We start from the raw sequence: 19,403 nt of genomic DNA, 5'->3' as shown, positions 1-19,403 counted from the left end.
GATTACACGCTAACGCGCTGTTTACGCATGTGCGGAGTCACTCTGTTTACGGCTGGCCACGCGAAAGAACATGGAAAAACCACGCTCCTGCCTACAAGGCCATTTACCTGCCTCCAACTGCCCAAGCTGCCTCCTACGAGCCATTTGCTGATGCCAGCCCACTCTGTGTGCCTGCTGCCCACATGCCCTGCATTTTGGTGCCTGCTCATCAGCCATTGCCAGTGATCCTGTCGTTGTGACCACCTCTGCTGTTCCTGAATACTCCTGACTGCCATACCACCGCTCCAGAGCCCAGCCCCAGGACCACCTTGCCCACCCACACCTACCTCAGGGGTTGCCATGTCTGACACCACACCATCTGAGGCAAGTGGCAACCCCCCAGCAGAGAGGCAGAGGGCTGTCAGCTTCTCACCCAGGGAAGTTGGCATCCTGGTAGAGCACGTCCTGGCGCATCATGATGCCCTCTTCCACGGCCCATCGCAAGCTGGCAATGAAGGACGAAGAAGATCTAGGGGGACATTGTGGGTGCCATCAATGTAGAGGGGCTGGCACCCCGTGACTTCCATCATGTCCACAAGTGCTGGGAAGACTTCAAGTCCAGGACCCACAACAAGGCCCGGTGCCTCATCAAGGCTGGTGATGATCGAGTGAGGTGCCGGGGCCGGTTGACCACCGACGAGATGAGGGTCCTGGAGCCTACCCAGTGCTGTACCTCTAGGTCTTGGAGTTGGTGCTCCATCTGAAGTCGAATGGTTCATGTGTTCTTGTCCACCATTGAGCATGTGCATGTTGACATGTGGCTGGAGTGTGCACCTTGGCCTTATGTCTGGCATGCCTCCTGTACAGATGTCTGTGTGCATGTCCCTGACAGTGCTGCATGAGAGTCCATTCAAGCGTGTCCCACATCAATGGTGTCTATGTTGCACACCGGCATGTAACGATGCACACATGTTTGCATACCTGTGTCTGGTCTGGGGCATGCGAGAGGTGTGACACATAAGTGCTTATGTCATCATCATGGACATGCATCGTGTACATGTGCGTGTGCCTTAGTAGTGAGTGTGTAACTGTCCAACACTCCGCACGTATGTTACTTGAGTTATTGATTTGTGATTGCCTCACACTGCCAATTTGCCCTTGAGTGCACTGTGACGTGATAGCTCCATGGCCTGCCTCATGACTGTCAGGTGATGTGTGTGAATGAGATGTGTATGTCCCATGATGTGTGTGAGCTGAATACAGAATTATGATCTTGTGTCAGTGCCTTGTGCATGGATGTGAATGTCTGTTGTGAATGATACACATGTTTGTGAATGTGTGTGAATGGCACTTCCCTGTGTGTAGTGGAGGGTGATGATGGTTGCGATCTTTGACAGTGATAGTGATGTACATTTGCATTGTGAAAAACACACATACACACATATGTTCAGTAGCCTGATGTTTGTGTTCTATGTTTCCCTATCCACAGTGACGATGGAAGAAGAGGGCGGAGAAGGCGCTGTGGAGCACCGCAGCAGGGATGCCTCCACCAGGCACAGACGCAGGGCCCAGTCCTCCTCCCAGGTACCGTCATCTTCCGGGAGCGAGGAGACTGGTGCTGCGTCCATGACAATGGCCTCAGCTGCTGAGGGGAGGCCCAAGAGGGTGAAGTTGGTTGTGGGCACCTCAGCAGTGGGAGGGACAGGTGAGCGCACACAGGGGCAATCCTATGCAGAAGACAGTGGGGAGTCATCCAGGTTGGTGGTGATAAAAGGGGGAGGAGGAGGAGGCCATATCAGCCCAGCACATGGGGCCCGGTTGGGGTGATGAGGTAGGTGTGAGTGGTGCAGTCCAGGATCAGGGGCTGGAGGCAGTGCAGGTCACGTGGTGGGGCCTGTGACTGATCTTGTCCCTGGAACTGTGACTGCACCAGTATGCACCTGCGGGCATGCCTCAGGCCGGACCCCTCCACACAGGGTGGATCTGTTGCTAGCCGTTGCTAGCCGTTATTGCGAGGCGTACAGGCACCATTCGTGATGATGTGCAGGCTTCCAATCGGGGGCTTACACATCATCACAATGAGGTCTATCGCCTCATTAACTAGCTAGCTCAGTTCCTGGTCACAAATCTGGTACATGTGCTGGCCACTGCTGCAACCCCCTCTTCCTTTTCCTCCTCTGTGTGCTAGTCGTCCTCCCTGAGTCATCCTCCCTGCCATCTTCCGGCCCAGATACCACCAGGGCCCCCTGTGTGCCTGTCCCAACCCCGGTGGCCAGTCTGGTGGAGATAACATCCCTGCAACAGTCGGGAGTCGAAGAAGGATCAGCAGAGGTTGTCACGGCAGCGACAGAAGCTATGGCAAGGGAGGAAGTGCAGGCACCAAGAAGGAGGGCACGTGCACGACAACCCCGGGTTGTGTCATCATCCCGGAGGCTGTCCTTGTGGCGAAGGTAGCGGCATTTTGGCAGAAGCAGGCTCAGGAAAGGAGGCAACAGGGCTCGGGGAGTTCATCATCAGAGGGGCAGGTATCGGCCATCGGGCAGGAGACAAACGTGGACCTTACGACAAGGATGTCTTCCATGTTGGAGCGTTTGGACCGCCAAAACAGGGAAGAGCGGCAGCTGGCACAGGAGAAGCAACTCACCATGGCCAGGGCGGAGAATTCACTGCGTCGGGCAGAGAGGCAGGCGGAGGTCCTCGAGGAGACTCGCAGGGAGTTCGAGAGGAGCATGAAGGAGTCCCTGCAATCACTCGAGGGGAAGCCGAGGCCCGCCTACTGGAAGTGGACGCAGTGTTCGATGACGTCCTGGTGGAGAATATGAGAGAGCATGGTGAGGAGATGGACTGGCCTGCTGCCTTTGTATATAGTTCTTTAGGAGTAGGTTTCATTTGTTTTTTTTCTTTTTATTTGGAGTTCCTGGACTTTGCTCCGCATCTTGTATATAGTTATTTTTGTATTGTATTTTTAGGATTTTTCTACATGTTTTGGGACCATGGGCCCTGGATCTTTGTAAATATTTGGATTTTAATTTGGAATGGTTTTCAACTGATATGTGATTTCATTTGCACATACATTCATGGACAAGGACAACATTTTTTCTTTTTTACATCACATTGATTTTGGTTTTCACTTTATTTTGAATTTTCTTTTGGTCCTTGCATGTTTAATTTGTTGTTTTTACTGTGTGTGACTTAGATACATGTTTTTTAATATAATTTTTTGACATTGAAATCGAAGTGGTATCTGGTCTCAACGGTTTAGTGCATGTTTCATTCCTCCTTGACGCATTTGCGTGTCCCTGCTGTTCACCAATGTTGTTCATGTGTGTGCACATGCATGCATGTGTGATGTTAGGATTCACATGACATAGGGAGCATGACTAATGGATGGGTGTTGAGGTGCACCAGGGGGATGCAGCGTGTGGTGGCATTTTAGTTGGCATGTGCTGCGTGGTTGTATGTTGGTCCAATGTGTTTTGGGGTGGGGGCGGGGACATGAGGCAGGGCCTGCCTGCAGGTTGCTGTCACTGGTGGGGACATGTGGCGGGGCCTGCCTGCAGGTTGCCGTCTCTGTTGGGGGGTGGGGACATGAGGCGGGGCCTGTCTGCAGGTTGCCGTCACTGGTGGGGGGTGGGGACATGAGGCGGGGCCTGCCTGCAGGTTGCCGTCATAGGTGGGAACATGAGGCGGGCCTGCCTGCAGGGTATGGTCACGGGTGATGGGGTGCCTGTGTGGTGTGGGCTGCCTGCAGAGTATGTTCACTGGTGATGGTGTGGGTCCCATGTAGTGTGGACTGCCTGTGGGGTATGGTCACCGGTGATGGTGGGGGTCCCATGTGGTGTGGGCTGTCTGCAGGGTGTGGTCACGGGTGATGGGGGAGCCATGTGGTGTGGGCTGCCTGCGGGGTATGGTCACAGGTGATGGTGGGGGTCCCATGTGGTGTGGTCTGCCTGCTGGGTATGGTCGTGTGTGATGGTGGGGGTTCCACGTGGTGTGGGCTGCCTGCAGAGTGTGGTCACAGGTGATGGGGTGGCCATGTGGTGTGGGCTGCCTTCAGGGTATGTTCACGGGTGATGGTGGAGATCCCATTTGGTGTAGGCTGCCTGCGGGGTGTGGTCATGGGTGATGGGGGGGCCATGTGGTATGGGCTGCCTGCTGGGTATGGTCCACTGCTGGGGTCTGGCTGTACGCAATTTCGCTGGGGCGCGGACGGAGTACACGCGGGCCTTCCCACGTGATTTCGCGAGTGGGGTACATGATTTTGCTGGGGTGTGGATGGGGTACGCGTGGGCCTTCCCACGCGATTTGGCTGGTGCAATTGGGGTACGCGATTTTGCTGGGGTGCGGACAGGGTACGCATGGGCCTTTTCACGCGATTTGGCTGGTGCGAGCGGGTTACGCTCTGATTTTTCACACAATTACAATGGGGGGATGTGTGCTGGGTCACGGATGGTGCGGGGCATTGCGCCGTATTGGGCATTTCACTGTCTTTTGCCTGCGCATGGGGGTGTGTTAGGGGCATTGCTGGAGCTTCTTGATGTTCATTGCGCCACGGTTACTGATGCCTCAGAAAATCCATGAATACGCGTGCCGCGCAATTACTGGTTTGTGCCACAGCTGGTGCACGCATGGCACATGCTCCTTCACGGCGTGCAGCACTTGTGCTGCTTCTGCGCTGGATTCTATGAATTGGACCCTAAATCTGAAGATTTAGCAACATTTGTAAATTATGTTTTCATGATCGTGTATATACTCTGATATATAAGTTATACGTATTATCAGTAGGATATGGTTGTACTGTATTTATCACAGTTCGTACAGTCAAGTGTGAAACGCATGAATTAATGTACAAACACACACACTTTAATATTGCGAACATACTGTTTTGGAAAACATGTACACAATACATGTTTGACATTTAAAGCATTACACAGAAACAGGTTTTGGATTGAACTGTTTTTTACATTTAGTATTATGCAAGAAAAGCACAAGATGCAAAAACTTTCAGTCAATTGTTTCTATCCTACAAACTTTCAGAATTGTACAAGCATTTTGTTTTAAGATGTAACTTAAAATAAGAAAAGGAACAGCCTTGAACCATGTAACAGTACCCATTAGAGGTAGAATTTGAACCTTTAACGTCGTAAGACGTAATGGTGCAGTGCTTAATGGAGCTGAGATCATCAGTTCGACTCTTCTGTAGAGCCTTTGAATTTTATTTTTACAAAAAAGGAATAAAATTGGCGTTTCGTATTTTTATAAAGGAGGATTATAATTTGAAAAACGAAGAGACAGACTTACCGTGACACATGAAACCTTTTTTGGGGGCATGGTATATGACACCTGCTAGTGGCACGTGTCACTTGTAGTGGTGACATGCAGTGGCACGTGTCACTGGCATATGACACATGCCATATTCGGCTCCAACCCCTACTGACCAACTGAGCAATCGAAGGATACATGTACAGGTGCTTGCAAATGGCTTTCTGAATGACCAGCACGCAACCTGAAAGATATCATTGTCTATACGTGTGATTTCAATATTGATCCTGCTCCCTATAGTTGCACTTCAATGCCTTAAATTCAACCTAATTATGAGGCTGTATACCGCGTGATTTTTTGACACCAAGAGTACCGCGCGGGTTTGGTTCGAAAGTACTTAAAGATCAACTTAGAACACAGCCAAGGGCCCATCACACATCTACGAGAAACAGCACGACGGAGAGAGGCTCCGTGCACGTGATAGTTGCACCTGGAGCCGAAAATGCGATTTTTCTTTCGAAATGATTTGGCGAGCAGCTCTATTGATCTCCTTCCTGACATCCCACCCGTTTTGTTCCATTGTACTCGCTGGTTACAGAATAAGCAAAAAAATGGAAAATCCGATGCTATAACTGGGGCAATATTACAACAACAAAAAAGGAAGGAAATAAGGTCTAGGATTGCAGATGTCTGTTTATTTGCAAGAGGACCGAAGAGCACTATCAGTCAGCCGAAATAGCTCAGTTGGGAGAGCGTTAGACTGAAGATCTAAAGGTCCCGGGTTTCGGCAGGGGATATTTTTTAAAGGTTTTTCATGCTGCTCCATTTGATAATCAGAATCTTTTCACACTTAAAGTTATCATTGGATGGCAGACGATGCAGTGGAAATAAATCTCTAATTCTTATTTTTCTACCATATTTACCCAAATGTAATTTCCATGTTAAAACTTGTTGCTCATTTCAACATGTCCTGTCTGTGCCATGAAATGGAAAAGAGACTTATAGGGGTCATAATATTTCAATGTGACTCAGGGCACATATTGCCATAATTCACAACTCACAGTACTGGGCATTATTTAGTTTAATGCTTTTGCAAAGATTTCCAGTTGCATAGGTGTTTTTTTTTTAAAGGGCTGGGGTTGAAGGAATAGGTGAAGTGGTGACAACTTTTGAATTTGCGCGGGTGGGGTGGGGTGGGGTGGGGTAGGCTGGGGTTGAAGGAATAGGTGAAGTGGTGACAACTTTTGAATTTGCGCGGGTGGGGTGGGGTAGGGTAGGTGGGTGAACCATTTGGTGCAACTTTTGACCCAGATGATGTCCTGGGAAATTATATTCTACAGAATGCCATCACACAACATGACATCATAGGCAGTGACATCCAATTACCTGTGAGCGACACACAGTCCTTGTTAATGATGTCCAGTTTCCCACCAAAACAAAAAGTGATGGATTTAAGGTTTTGCAGAAGTCATAATCACTGGCACGTGCCATTCTTCTGTGTAACCTTCCCTATAATTATGTTGGCCAAGAATATCTTCACCAGCATATACAAAACACCAGTGCAGAGTAGAATCCTGTCACTGTGATGCACTGTACACGGAGCACCCGTAAATTAACTCTTGCCAAATAAAGCACGCAGCAGGTGTTTTCTTTCAACACACACCACTCGTGTCTATGTTTTTGTCCGGCTAAGGTGATGGTGGTTTGGGAACGGGGTAAGGGCGGGGGCGTCAAATGTTTCAAGATCGGGGTGGGGTGCAGCTATGCCCCATGAAGCAGTATAAGTGTTCCAATTTTCTAATTTATCTTGCAATGGGCAAGTGTGTGTTGATGCGGCTAAGCCGGGTACCGCACCAATAACACAGGACTGGGTAGGGAGACAAGGGGTGCAAAAAAGGATGGAGCGGAGATGGACCCACCACGGTGCCGGGCTTTGTCTGTATATCTGGTAGAGAGTCGCAGGGCTGAACGTCCGAGGCGGTCTGCGGATCAGAGGCGGGATCTAGGCAGTGCCAGAAGATCAGAGAGGCGTTTCGTTCCCCCAGGCAAGGTTTTATACATCCCGGTCCTATCCAGTCCCCAGACAGTGATCGAGCACGGGTGCAACCGAAAACTACCCTCCCTCCCTCTCATAACTATATTGTTTCTGTATCAATTTTCTCTCTATTTTACTGTCGTACTGAGCACTACTTTGTTCGTTTTTTTCAGAGCCCCGAGGCGGAGTTATGAGGTGTATACATAAAAAAAGTGCAGGTTGAGACCACAAGGGTCCACTGCAACCAGGAGTTAGAGCACGGCACCCAGGGGTACAAGTCCTTAGTAATGGCCACAGGGCAATCCAATGATTGAGGAGGGTTGTGGGGGGGTTTGGGAACTGCAAGCTAACAGATAAGTATGAACATTGAAATGAGGAGGGTCAAATAAGAAAAGGGGAAAGAGGGAAAGGATAGGAATGGAGGGAGTTACGAGATTTCAGCAAGGGAAGGGGTCGGTCAGTGGTTTCAGCTGGGAGCTTTGCCCCCATGAAAGGAGTGTTCAAGCTGCCGACCTTAGTGCCATTTGCCCGGGTGCCTGGATGAGGAGGCCAAGAATGTCTTCACCGGCACATCCAGGATGCCAGTGCAGAGCAGAATCGTACTAAGTTAACTCTTGCCAAATAAAGCACCGCTAGGGAAGATTTCCCTTAGGTGCAATTTTCCCTCCGTTTATGGACCGCTCCAAACTTTTTGCTTTTGTTTGGCTAACCTAACCTGACTTTTTCCTGTGGAGCGCAGCCTTCAGCTGCACTCCTCTGGGCTTTTGTTCATCTGTTATGGGGAAACTGACACGTCCTTCATACTGTCAGTACTGACAAACTATATTTCCTTTAGTCTTTGATCATGTTGTCATTTCTTGATAACTTTTGATCTATGTGCCAAGTACCTTACAGTACCGCACATAGGGGTCCTTTTGTTTTATGGCCCTAGAAACCCTCTAAGGATTTTCTGGTGACTGTACAGGTGTGCCTAGGACAAACTGGTGGCAGCAGTTTACTTTTATAGTATTTGTAATTCTTTTTAGTTAACCATACTGCGTTTACTGCGTTTGGCTCAAGACTGTGGCCACTGCCGAAATGGCTGTGGCACAAAGTCTTTTGTTCTGTCCTTTGTCCATTTTGTCCCTTTGTCTTCCCCCGGCTCGAGCAGACAAGGGCTTTGGGCATGCAGCCTCCCGTGAAAACCGCAACTTTCGCGGGCTCCTGCATGTCACGTGTGCTAATGCCCAGGAAGAGGATTGGGACTCTCTGGTCCCAATCCACACTACTGGTGCCAGTATTTCTGGTATGCCTGAATGACTGGAACCAATGGGGACCGCGATTGGTTCACACCTGACGTTCATGCAAGAGAGCATATCTTTTGTTGGCTATCCTAGATTTGAGCATGAAACGAATTTCGGACGAGAGAGGGGTCTCTGTATCCATTCGAGGTCTATGAACTGAAGTTCTCTCCAAACTACATAAGGACCAAGTATCCTGAATTGCCAAAGGAGACCTTTGGAACCACCAGAGAAGTTCTGGAAGGTTTGGCACCCTGAGCCTGCTGTTGTTCCGTGACACCCCTGCTCTTGTATCCACCACAGAAGGCCTGTAAGTGCGCTTCGACCCTTTGGAGTATGGGGAACAACTACTCTCATCACCTCCTGATTACCCTCAAAAAGAGCCTCATCAGAAGTGTTCCTGGGCCATCCAGCAAACTGACAAGCTTGAACCTGGGGTATCGCATAGGAGCACTGCCGTTCAGAGTTGAAACTCGAGACTTGGGGAATCGCTAGCTTGTGGTCCTGGGCCCTCTACCGCCAAATGTTGTCCTAGCTCCTCTGGGTCGCGATTTAAAAGAGTGTGTCATGCCGTGAGCATTTGCAGTACCTGCATCGCCCGGATGTGGTGACGATTATTGTAGGAGCCTTGCCTGCCTGCCCCCTTGTGCCCTGTGATTTGCTGCACTGGAACTGTCCTCTTTTCTTCATCGTGAGCTGAGAAAAGGCTACTGTCCCGCCACAGACGATCATCCTGTCCCGCAGCTGCTGAGAGCCAGAGCAACGTGCAACTGCAGGGGTTGAACCTACAAGCTACCTGGCCTACACTGGCAAAGTGTGGCAGAGACTGTGTCGAGGGTGGGAGAGTACTTGCATCACTTACCGGTGGCCCCTTGGAACAGCCATTGTTCTTTACGCACGAGAATCCCTGAAAATATAGTCTCATTAGCTTGGCTAGCCTGCACTGCCTAGTTATTCCCAAAACTCAGAAGTCAATCTGCCTGCTCCTTGAATAGTGGAACACTGTTCTTCATCACCTCAAGCCCCTTCCTGAACTGCTTCAGCTCCCTGAAAAGGAACCCCTTTCTCTCATTACGCACGATCGTGCATTTTCAACGCACTAGTGTACCTTTGAGTACAAGGATCCCTACTTCGTAGGGCTGGCCTGCTTAAGTTAGGGATCGATTCTGAAGAACTGCCTGATGCTATATTTGTGTTAACCTAACCTTCTGTTGCAGGTTGTGGCAGTGTTTTCCCCTTAACCACATTAGGCGAAACGTAACTGTATATATGTTAAATAGTGAAAGGCGTGTGTGGTAACAGTTGTACATTACTGTGGTTTATTCGCGTTCCAATATTAAGGCCTATAACAAATATATATGTATTTTTGATATACACTTGTCTAAGCGTAGTCTGAGTAGTTTTACTGTGTGTGCTCATTGTGGGCTTCCGATCACTCGAACCCCTCCTGAGGCTTAGTCTTGACCATCTGCCAAGCTACTGTGAGGGTTTTTCGGGTCCAAGGCATATGACAGGCACTGGGACGGGAATGGTGTGGGCGGTCTGGGATCCCCCCCCTATGATCCCGTCTACCCGATATTCTCCAGTTCCTCCAGGAGGGTTTTGACAAGGGCATAGCGATCTCCACGCTTTGCTCCCAATGGGCCTCCATTAAAATCCTCTTGGGGGACTCTGATGGCCACCTGGATGGGGAGGTGTTGGTGGAGAAGTTTCTTCGGGGTGTCTCTGCTTCCCGTCCTTGTACCTATAAGGGCCTTCCCCCAGGGATCGTCCTCCAGACTTAAAGTTCGTTCAGGGGCATCCCTTTGAGCTCCTGTCGGAAATTGATATCAAGCACCTTACTCTGATGACTTCTTTCCTGATTGCCATCACGTCTGCCCATGGGCTGGGGGAGGTTGGGGCTCTGTTGTGTCGACCCTCTTTCTTGAGAGTTCTGCCAGACTCTGTGGTTTTGCGGTGTGGTCCAAAGTTTCTGCCTAAAGTTGTGTCTCAGTTTCACACTTCTCAGGATCTGGTTCTCCCTGCGCGCGGTTTTTCAGAAACCCCAGGCGCCGAACGAGGTGGCTTGGCATGCCACTGAGGTGCGGCGGGCAGTTCTGGAATATTTGGCTTGGACTGCCCCTTTCCGGCAGTCTGATAGTCTCTTGGTTACTTGTGGCCCCGTGGAGCGGGGCGTAAGGCATCTGTGGTTTTCATTAGCCGGTGGATCCGTACTGTTGTCTCCATGTCCTATGTGGTTTCTGGCCTGCCTGTACCTGACCACGTTCAGGGTCGATCTACCAGGGGGTTAGGCTGCTTCCTGGCCAGATGCTGTTATCTCTACAGAAGATTTAGGCGTTTCTCTACAGGGGTTTGGCTGAAACCTGGGCGGATCAGAGCACCTTTGTCAACCACTATCAGTTGAACGTCTCTCACTCCGGGGATGGTTCCTTCAGGGTTGGTTTTTTGTCTGTTGGGATGTGATTATTGGAGTCAATAAAGGTGTTTTTTTTGTTGCTGCACTTCTGTCTCTGTGTCTCATTGGGACCTCTCCCTGTTGCTGCTATTGTATGCCTCATGAAGTAAGTACTGGGTCGAGGAAGAGTGGACGTGGAGGTAATGCTCTGATTACTTACCAGTGATCTTCATTACTCCTTATCCTACTCTTCCTCGTCACAGTACTGACCACCCTCCTCTCGCTCCCTACGGGGGTTCCCATGCTGTGGCTTGAATAAGTTAAACAGGAAGCTGAGGGTCAAGGGGAAAAGTTAGACAAAAGAAAAGAAATAGAAGAAAGTCCTGTGTCGGAGGCAGGGGCCTCATGAAGCAAGTGCTGTGACGAGGAAGGGTACGACTAAGAGTAATGAAGATTACCAGTAAGTTATCAGAGCAATTGTAAATAAAGTTTGACTTAACTGCTGCCCAAGCAGCAAAGAAAGAGGAAGGGAAGAGAAAGGAAGCCAGGTTTATGGACGCAGTTAGAGAGGATTGGATACAATAGTCACATGGAAACAACATTCAACCTATCATAAACGGACTACAAACAGCTGTTTTTGTTACCCTCCTACGGGGTCAGAAAGGAGGACGCGCACACGGAGGGAGTGGAGGACAAACACAACCTTTATTCTCCGTAACCAACAGGAAACTGGCGCTTTCGCGCCTTACCCAGAACTCCCCTTTCGTTCTCCCCTTCCCATAACATAGCTCTGCCTTCCCAACGGCGTGGGCCGCACTCCTTAACCCTTGAGTGCCTGGCAACACCACCCCCGAACAATATGTCCAAACATCAATCTCAACACTCTTCAACGAGTCTCACCGGCTTCTTGACTGTTCTCCGTGGCCTCTCGTCTTGAGCACCTGGCCCTAACAAGTCCAAAGTTCCCGTTTCCAGGTTTGTCCCTCCTGGGTCTCCTCCCGGAGGGATCCACAGGTCATCCCGCGATTCTCACGGTTCCGGGGAACTCGATCGCTGAGGCAACTCTGCTCCTTCCCGCCTGATGTAGCGTCTAAATTGCTGACAGTTCCTGGTGACCGTTCTGTTCTGATCCTCGGCTGTCACCATTGTGCCTTTCACTGCGGTCACCTTCATGGGGCTTGGGGCAAACCGCGGATCTGTCTTTCTGGGCATTGAATGTTTGACCAGCACTTCATCCCCTATGTGGAAGTCTGGTATCACCTCTTGGCGGCGAGAATCAGTGTCTCGTCTTGCTCGCTCTTTGGCCTCTGCGTCCCTTTGGAGTACGTCCATGTCGGGCAGCTCCTCATAGGACGTATTGCGCGGTATGCGGGTTCGCACCTCGTAGCGAAGCATTAACTCGGCAGGTGTTCTGTTTGTAGCTTCATGGGGTGTGTTTCTATAGTCCCGTAGAAGTCAGCACAGTGCCTGGTGCGGGTCTGCCGCTTCTATTCTGGCTCTCTGTCTCGTCTTCTTAATCGACGCCATGAAGCGCTCAGCCATTCCATTCGCTTGCGGGTGGCGAGGAGTTATCTTCATGTGTTTGAAGCTCAAATGTTCCGCCAGTGTCCCAAACTCATGCCCACAGAACGGTGGTCCGTTGTCGGATTTGACTATTTTGGGAATCCCCCACTCGCTGAATACTTCCTCTAGTGCCGCTGCTACCTGAGGAAATGCGGTGGTGGTGACCGTTTTAACGATCGGAAATCTTGAATGCTCGTCTATTAGGAGCAGGAGGTAGTCACCCGCTTCCGTGGGCCCGTAGAAGTCCATGGCTATGCGCTCCCACGGCCGATCGGGCATCCGTGTGTGCTGTAACGGAGGTGGATGTTCCGCAGGAGCCGTGCACTGGCAGGCATGACAGTTCTTCACCCATTCCTCAACCGCTGCATCTAGAAATGGGAACCAAACATGGCACCTCAGTTGCTTTTTAGTATTTTCGGCTCCTCTGTGTCCCTCATGGGCCGTTTCGACAACCTCGTTCCTTAACGTGGCGGGGATGACAATCCTGCACCCTCGGAGAAGGATATTGTTGTCCTTGACAGCCAGTTCCCTATGTATCCTGGCCAGCCTATCCATCTCCTGTTTGCACACCCCTGGGTGTGCCAGCGTTGCTCTGTGGTAGACTCTCCACTTGCTGGCCGACGTGAGGCTGATGGCGAGGGCTGTAGTGGGGTCAGCAGCTGACGCGGCAGCAACCCTCTCAAGGGATAGCGCCGGTGGCAATGAGTTGGAAGCTATGTACTGCACATAGGCGACGTCTCCTTTCCGGGTCAGCGGGGCCCCAACCGGGTTTCGTGACAAATAGTCCGCAGGGTTGAGGTCACCCCCGGGACGATGTACAATGTCATAGTTGTACTCCTGTAGGCGGATGCCCCACCGCTCAATTCTAGGGGGCATCTTGGTGTGAGGGTTCCCGAAGAGCGACAGCAGCGCCTGGTGGTCCGTAATTAAAGTGAACTTTTTCCCGATGATGAAGTTATGGAAGTGCTCACAAGCCCAGACGGCGGCCAGACTCTCTTTTTCCGCCTGGGAGTAGGCCAGCTCAGGAGTGGACAACGCCCTACTTGCGTAGGCGACCACGTGTCTCGGGTGGACATCCGCGCCGCTAGTTTGATCTAAAATGGCCCCGAGGCCCACTGGGCTCGCATCTACCACAATTTCGGTGTGCCATGAGGGGTTGAAGTATGCTAGGCGGTGAGCTTCTGTCAAGGCCTGCTTGATGTCGGAGAACGCCTGGCGGCACTCAGGGGTCCACTCAAAAACTGATTCCTTTTGCAGGAGTTTCCTCAGTGGGTCGGTAAGGGACGCATAGTGGGGTATGTATCTTGCGCAGTAGCTTGCCATTCCGAGGAAAGAACGGACATCAGCGACTTGCTGCGGCTCACCCAGGTTGGTGATCGTGTCGACCTTGTCAGGATCCGGCAGCATTCCTTCACTGGAGAAGATATGCCCGACAAATGTCAGTTTTGTCTTGCTGAAACGACACTTGGTTATGTTGACAGTGAGGCCCGCTTCCTGAAGTGCTGCACACGTTGCATGTAGGGCCTTGTCATGGGACTCCTTTGATGATCCAAAGACGAGGATATCGTCGCTGTAGTTCAGAGTGCCCTTGATGGGTCTGATCACCTGCCGTATAGCTTCCTGGAAAATTTCTGCGGCGGACGAGATCCCAAAGTTCAATCGCCGGTACTTGAAAAGTCTGTCGCGCGTCGCGAACGTCGTAATGGGCCTGGACTCTGGGTGTAACTCCACTGATGGTATCCTTGGATCAGGTCAAGTTTGGAGAACATCTGTGCATTGTTCAGTTGTATGATCATGTCCTCAATGCACAGTCCCGGATGCCTCTCACGCTGAATAGCGGTGTTTGCCACCCTCATGTCCACGCACAACCGGATCTTGACTCCTTCCTTGGGCACCACTACAAGGGGGGATACCCATGGCGTCGGCCCCGTGGCTGGTTCGATGATGCCATCGGAAAGCAGTTGTTGGAGTGCTTCCGATACGGCTGCTTGCAAGTGAAAACCTACCCTCCGGGGATGTTGTGGCACTGGCCTCACCGAGGGATCAATGTGAAGTCGGATGGGAGGGTCCTTGAGTTTTCCCAGCCCGGTGCATAGGTTGGGGAAGTCCCTTGTGATGTCAGCCTATGTGACAAGGTTTTGTGACATGGTGGCATGTTATGGTGCCAACCGAGTCCCTCAAGTTCAGCCCGCTTGGGGTCGCCGTGATGGTGTCTCCTGTCCTCACGTGTATCTCAATTAACCCCAGGCGGGATGCCGTGTGGTAACTGAGTAGGCACCGACTTCTGGCGAGTGACCGAATGATGTGTATTGTTGTGTCAACTTGCCGACCATTCAGGAGGAAACGTTGTGTGAAATATCCCACTGTCTGGAGGGGTGTGGTGGCTCCCCACTGGAAGATCCTCGAGCGAGATTGATCGAGCGCTGGCGGGTCCAGTATCTTGGCATAATCCTGCTCGCCCATTATGTTGACAGTGGCGCCTGAGTCAATCATGAATTGGAATTGGCAGTTTCCCATTTTGATGGGGATTTTGGGGGCCTCTCTGGCCTCTTCTGTGTCAAGTATGAGATTGACAAACTCGTCCTGATCGTATGGGTCATATGGCATGTTGAATGCAGCTTCCTTCTCGTCATGGTAGAAAGTCTCAGGCCTGTATCCTGTCGGTGGATGGTCATACTCGTCCGTTAGATACCTGATTTGGTCTGCCTGGTCTGGCTGCAGTGGGTACCCCTGTGGCTGGTACTCATCAATGGCTCTGACATATCGCCTCTGTCCCTGCCCTTGTTGGTAGTATCTGGGTTGGCTATATGGCGGAGGCGGCGAGCGGAAGGGCGTCCTGGTAGGCGCTTGGGGCCTCATCGGAGGGAATGGAATGCCTTCTCGGCATACCGAGTGAAAGTGTCCCTCTCTTCCACAGTTTGTGCATCTTTGGGATAGAGCTGGGCATGACCCTGCATGTGGAAAGGACATCCCACAGCGATAGCATTGTCTCTGTTGGCGTGGAACTTGTGCAGTTTGTGCTCTGTATGGTTGTGACCCTCTGTCACCCGGACGAGATGGCTGCACGGCTGCGGCAAGTTCAGCTGTGTCTTGTTTGGGGTTGCCTGGATTACTCATGGATGTGTCTTGAGCGTCAACCCTCTCGTGTATGCGAGCAAGCTCGCTAACTTCTTGGATGGTGAGTGGTTTCTTCAGAAGCTGTTTTTTGAGAGCAGGGGATAGGCATCCTTCTATGACCCTCAATCTTATTGCTTCTTCTAATGAAAATGCGTCGAACTGGCAATTTGCGCCCTTCACTCTTAGGCGGGTTATGAATTCGTCGACTGTCTCTTGTGGCATTTGGGTGCACTTGTTGAACAAATACCGTTCATAGTCACGGTTGACTTCTATGATGAGGAGTTTGTCTAGAGCCTTGATCAAATTTTTGAACGTGTTCTATTCAGCTGCGAGAATGGTCTTCACCGCGGTCTTTATCTCCCCCCCCCACCAGGTTGAGGAAGATATCCCTGATGTTGGGAGAGTCACCATCAGCAGACCCTCTCACATAATGCTGGAAGTCCTCCACCCAGTCAGTCCATCTCGGCCCCTTCGTGGCCTGCGGGGTTCATGGTGAATGGCGGGGGTAGTCGCAGCTGAATAGGCTGTGCTGCGCAGGCCGATTGTGGTGATCCAGGGTTGGACCCTGGGTTGGAGCCCTGACTGCTCATGATGCCTGGTAGTGGGAGCTCGTCGATGCGCGCTCAGCCCGTGGCGGCGTCCTTGGTGTCGTGGGGCGGAGGCGTCACCAGCTCCATCGGGCCTTCGTGGAGGACACGCTAGCCGTCCGTGTTATGCTGCTGGAGGGCGTGGGTGGGATCACCCGATTACGCGCTTATCTGTGCTTGCTCTGCCACGTGGGGACCTGGCAGACTGCCAGGACTCAGGATTGCACTTCCCAGTGGAGTGAGGACGGGGTGGAGTGTGGCACGTGAGTGCGCGCTTATGCGGTCAGCAGCCGCCCCCAGACAGGAGGAGGAGGAGGATGAGGCTCGGAAGCAGCCTGAGTGCGGAAGATGGCGGATTGCCAGCAGAGGAAGCACCGGATGCGCGCCCGGCGCGGAGACGGCGGAATGCCAAAAGGAAGAGGCTTGGAAACGCTCCAAGCACGGAGGTGGCGGAATGCCATGGGAGGAAGGACTCCGTTGCGCCTACGGAACGACCTCGTCGCCAGTGTTACCCTCCTACGGGGGTCAGAAAGGAGGACGCGCACACGGAGGGAGTGGAGGACAAACACAACCTTTATTCTCCGTAACCAACAGGAAACTGGCGCTTTCGCGCCTTACCCAGAACTCCCCTTTCTTTCTCCCCTTCCCATAACATAGCTCCGCCTTCTCAACGGCGGGGGCCGCACTCCTTAACCCTTGAGTGCCTGGCAACAGTTTTAATGGGAAATGTCGTTTTTGTGATGGTTTCTTTTTAATATTGTTTGCTTTAATGCTGCTCGAGAAAAGAGAAGAGTAAGCATAATTCGGGCTTCCAGTCTTGACCCAGAATCCGAGCACAGGCAACCTTATCCTGCTAAAAAGGAAGACAACTCACCTTTCAACCAGCACAAACGATCACAATCTGGTTTCCAAAAGTCATTAAAATGTTGAGAACCGGTCGTTCAATGTGACCAAATTCAGCGCAGTATAAGTGTGCGGTTTCCATTGATATAACGTGGCAGAAGTGTTTTATTAGCAAAATGTCCTTCGAGCCGGATTTGAACCAGCGACCTAAGGATATCTGATTACCTCACTACAGTCCTCCGCTCTACCAACTGAGCTATCGAAGGATACATGTACAGGTGCTTGCGAATGGCATGCTGAATGACCAGCACACAACGTGAAAGATATCATTGTCTATACGTGTGATTTCAATATTGATCCTGCTCCCTATAGTTGCACTTCAATGCCTTAAATTCAACCTAATTATCAGGCTGTATACCGAGTGATTTTTTGACACCAAGAGTGCCGCGCGGGTTTGGTTCGAAAGTACTTAAAGATCAACTTAGAACACAGCCAAGGGCCCATCACACATCTACAAGAAACAGCACGATGGAGAGAGGCTCCGTGCACGTGATAGTTGCACCTGGAGCCGAAAATGCGATTTTTCTTTCGAAATGATTTGGCGAGCAGCTCTATTGATCTCCTTCCTGACATCCCACCCGTTTTGTTCCATTGTACTTGCTGGTTACAGAATAAGAAAAGAAATGGAAAATCCGATGCTATAACTGGGGCAATATTACAACAACAAAAAAGGAAGGAAATAAGGTCTATCAGTCAGCCGAAAGAGCTCAGTTGGGAGAGCGTTAGACTGAAGATCTAAAGGTCCGGGTTTCGGCATGGGATATTTTTTAAAGGTTTTTCATGCTGCTCCATTTGATAATCAGAATCTTTTCACACTTAAAGTTATCATTGAATGGCACACGATGCAGTGGAAATAAATCTCTAATTCTTATTTTTCTACCATATCTACCCAAATGTAATTTCCATGTTAAAACTTGTTGCTCATTTCAACATGTCCTGTCTGTGCCATGAAATGGAAAAGAGACTTATAGGGGTCATAATATTTCAATGTGACTCAGGGCACATATGGCCATAATTCACAACTCACAGTACTGGGCATTATTTAGTTTAATGCTTTTGCAAAGATTTCCAGTTGCATAAGTGTTTTTTTTTTAAGGGCTGGGGTTGAAGGAATAGGTGAAGTGGTGACAACTTTTGAATTTGCGCGGGTGGGGTGGGGTAGGCTGGGGTTGAAGGAATACGTGAAGTGGTGACAACTTTTGAATTTGCGCGGGTGGGGTGGGGTAGGCTGGGGTTGAAGGAATAGGTGAAGTGGTGACAACTTTTGAATTTGCGCAGGTGGGGTGGGGTAGGGTAGGGTAGGTGGGTGAACCATTTGGTGCAACTTTTGACCCAGATGATGTCCTGGGAAATTATATTCTACAGAATGCCATCACACAACATGACATCATAGGCAGTGACATCCAATTACCTGTGAGCGACACACAGTCCTTGTTAATGATGTCCAGTTTCCCACCAAAACAAAAAGTGATGGATTTAAGGTTTTGCAGAAGTCATAATCACTGGCACGTGCCATTCTTCTGTGTAACCTTCCCTATAATTATGTTGGCCAAGAATATCTTCACCAGCATATACAAAACACCAGTGCAGAGTAGAATCCTGTCACTGTGATGCACTGTACACGGAGCACCCGTAAGTTAACTCTTGCCAAATAAAGCACGCAGCAGGTGTTTTCTTTCAACACACACCACTCGTGTCTATTGTTTTTGTCCAGCTAAGGTGATGGTGGTTCGGGAAGGGGGTAAGGGCGGGGGCGTCAAATGTTGCAAGATCGGGCGGTGCAGCTATGCCCCATGAAGCAGTTTAAGTGTTACAATTTTCTAATTTATCTTGCGGAGGGCAAGTGTTTGTTGATGCGGCTAAGCCGGGTACTGCACTAATCACACAAGACGGAATAGGGAGACAAGGGGTGCAAAGAAGGATGGAGCGGAGATGGACCCACCACGGTGCCGGGATTTGTCTGTGTATCTGGTAGAGAGTCGCAGGGCTGAACGTCGGAGGCGGTCTGCGGATCAGGGGCAGGATCTAGCAGTCGGGGTAGGAGCCGAATATGGCATGTGTCATATGCCAGTGACACGTGCCACTGCATGTCACCACTACAAGTGACACGTGCCACTGGCAGGTGTCACATGCCATGCCCCATAAAAGGTTTCACTTGTCACAGTAAGTCTGTCTCTTCGTTTTTCAACTTATAATCCTCCTTTTTAAAAATAAAAATATGAAGCACCAATTATAATCCTTCAAAAATAAAATTGAGAGGCTGCATGGAAGATTCGAACTCA

At 50.6% G+C, this 19,403-nt stretch overlaps 1 non-coding gene across 1 annotated transcript; it reads right to left on the bottom strand.

The window, feature by feature from the left end:
* Window positions 1–17,240: 17,240 nt before the first annotated feature.
* TRNAY-GUA (transfer RNA tyrosine (anticodon GUA)) lies at window positions 17,241–17,327 on the bottom strand. The gene is given in 2 exon segments: window positions 17,241–17,276; window positions 17,291–17,327. It is a non-coding gene; the product is annotated as a tRNA-Tyr (tRNA).
* Between the last annotated feature and the right edge of the window lie 2,076 nt (window positions 17,328–19,403).

Source organism: Ambystoma mexicanum, assembly GCF_040938575.1.
Source record: "Ambystoma mexicanum isolate Mex_15411 chromosome 12 unlocalized genomic scaffold, UKY_AmexF1_1 Mex_chr12_unloc.2, whole genome shotgun sequence".
NCBI lineage: Eukaryota > Metazoa > Chordata > Amphibia > Caudata > Ambystomatidae > Ambystoma > Ambystoma mexicanum.
Note: the sequence above shows the minus strand (reverse complement) of the source record. Positions and strands in the feature narration are given on the sequence as shown.